This window comes from Schistosoma mansoni, chromosome 1 (assembly GCF_000237925.1).
Source record: "Schistosoma mansoni strain Puerto Rico chromosome 1, complete genome".
NCBI classification, from domain to species: domain Eukaryota; kingdom Metazoa; phylum Platyhelminthes; class Trematoda; order Strigeidida; family Schistosomatidae; genus Schistosoma; species Schistosoma mansoni.
This window is the reverse complement of record NC_031495.1, coordinates 8,477,005-8,480,168: the sequence shown is the minus strand read 5'-3', so window position 1 is coordinate 8,480,168 and position 3,164 is coordinate 8,477,005.

Genomic DNA, 3,164 nt, shown 5'->3' with positions numbered 1-3,164 from the left:
CAATATTGAAAGATTTAATGAATCTCAGTAAAACCGATATCTGATAAATTTCAATCGAATTATAAACAAAGCATGAAGTTGTATAATTTACATCACATGTTGATGTTACTTAGATAATCGTTGGGAACTAGAAAGCAATGAACAGTTGTTTTGTCCTAATACGGGATGATTACATAGTGTACATTCATGACTTCATCATAAGGAGGTCAAACCCAAAACTTTCTTGTCTGAAGATGAACACTTAACCATTGGAACTACCGGATTGATAAATACAACTCAGAGGAGTCCCATATTAGGACAAAACAACTATTCAGTGTTCTCTGACTTTCAATGTTATCTCAACTAAAACCAATCTATTATTAGCACAATCTATAAACAAAACCAGTCTCCTTGAAACTTATTCAACTAAATCATTATATTATTTTTGTAAATTCATCATTCAACGATGGTAAGGTCTCATCTATGTAGGTGGATAGATAGTATGTGATTTCAGAAGAAGAAAAAAAAAACAGGCTTTAAGGCTAAAATAAACCAACATAGTGATTTCTTATCAATTAATTGTCTTAACAACAACAGCAAAAAAAATTAAACAACACAGTTTAAACTCTTGAAAATGGTATCAATATAGATATGATCATAAATATCTAAAAAAAAGCATTGAGATAAACAAAACTATTATGACTTTTCTTGATTTATTCTGGTCACATCGATTGTTTAGGTAGCAAAACATACCATAATTGTAAAAAAAGCAAACATATGTTATCAAAAGTGACTGTTTTTAATAAAAAAAACTTAAGAAGTTTTAGATATTTTATCTGTAGTTATAGGTTAATTAATTTATAATATTCAGATGATATTTGTAGAAAATGTTGAATTTCATTGAGATCATGAACGTATCTAAGTTAACCCACCTTTAAGAACATCGAAATAGTGGACGGCCGTTTCGTCTTAGTACGGGACTCATTTGAAGTGTTCACCTAAGACCCTGAACACGGATCTTCATTCTCACGATTGAACGCTTATCCTTCAAACCATTGAGTTGACATCCAGCAATATCAATGTCAAGCCTTAATCAAACTACCATATTGAACGACCATCTTTTTTTGTCTTCGGCGGGTAACTGTCTCATACCCGATACAGAATAGGCTCACTGGCTTCAACTTCTAACCAAAACTTTAATTTCTTCTAGAAGCTAGTCACTAGTAAGCATATAATAATTTTCAGTATGAAGTCCCACATTAGTACTAAACAGTCGTCCTGTGCCTCCAGGTTTTTAATGATGATCTAACTTAGATCAGTACATGATTTCAATATAATTAACAATAGTTATACTTTTATATAGTCTAAGTCACAAAGTAATGCTAGTTAGATAACTATTGGAAACCTGGAAACATTGGATACTTGTTTCATCCTTGCATGTAATTTTCAGAGGTACATAGTCACGACTCTGCATTCGGGAATCAAACATAGAATTTTAGATCTCTTACGAGAAACCCTAAGCTTTAGACTACTGAGCTGGTAGCCAACGGTGTATATGTCTAAATACAATCAATTCACAATATTGCACAACATGTCTTCCATTGTCTGTAATGAACCATCTCTCATCCGACATGGTTGAATTCCACTGGTCACAACTTCAAGAGTTTCATATTGAAGCTACTCATTAGTAATTATAAAAATGTTTATTGAGGGTGAATTCTAACTAGAACTGAGAAATTTCAACTACTCTATTGTTAGTCCATCGTGTGAGTAATAAAATTCAACAATATCCGTAAGTCACTTTACTAACAATAATATTAATTGTTTTCTGATCAATTATTAATCTGGAGGGGTGATTTTAGGAGTTCTATTGAAAAACTATTACTAATGGAGTTCAATCTTTTCAGGTATGAGACTAATATCACTAACAGAAATGAATGACGTTAAATTAGATTAGATAGATAGATAAATAGATGTGTGGCGTATAGTTTGTGAGCTTAGTGCATCAGTTCCCAAAATACGAGTCAATGATAAGCAATATAAAATGTAAAAGCGTATGAAATCATATAGCTACTTAGATAATTGTAGCTTATCAACTGATTTAATTAAGAAAACGCAAGTTACTTAACATAAGTAATAATCAATCAATAAATCAACTTCTTTAAAAACCTTATATTAGTTTATTTTCTTATTAAGATTCTTAGTAAATGCACATTCAAGATCCCGGACCCAGAACCTTCGGTCTTGTGTGTGATGTAGATGTACATTTCTGAGGAATCCCTTACTAGGACGAAACAACCATCCAGTGTTTCCAAATTTTCTATGATGGTCTAGATAAAATCGACTCACGGTCTAAACTATGATGTCAGTTTGTTGAAAAGTGGTTCTTAGGTAAATATGTTTTTATTGGAAAAAATACAAATACCATTATATTATTTAATATTAATTCTAATGCAAGAATTCTGTTGAAAATGAATATCTGAAGATGTCTATACACAGGATTCCCTATGATCATAGTTATGTATTTTACTAAAATTTAAATTACTGACTTGTAAATGAATACTAAAATCTATTTGTATGGTGGTAAAAAAAGAGATGATACTCAGTAGGTCGTAGAACGTTTTTAACATTTTAGCGATTAAATGGTTGGAACATTTAAATCTTTCTAAACTATACTGTAAAATGTACAGAAGAACAAATTGACCGTTATTGTACATTTGTGATTGTAGATAGTATAAATCTTCACTTTAACATCACATATATCAAAGCAAATAAGTTGTTATTTGTTTACTTAACTAATAAAATTAAGCAAAATATGTGTACACGACTGCAAAAATTACTTGGAGCCTAAAAACTCTACACAAAACCCATCATAAATTTGATGAAGGGAGGGAAAATAATGAGGAATCCTGCTTGGTAAATTGACTAGAAAAACCGCTCGAATTTCTAGCTCATTTGAATGGATCATCACTGGTATGGAATAATAATTGTATAAACGAAACGTCATGTAATAAATAGAAATCAAAAATGAACCGTGAACGAAAAATATGATAGAAGATTATTAGAATTCAGGATTGCCTTGGTATTATGTGATATCTGTGTTGTTCTTTGCCATGTATTCCTTCCTGAAGCCAAAATAATAAATGCTGCCTTCAATATACAGACTCTTAAATATTTGAAAGATC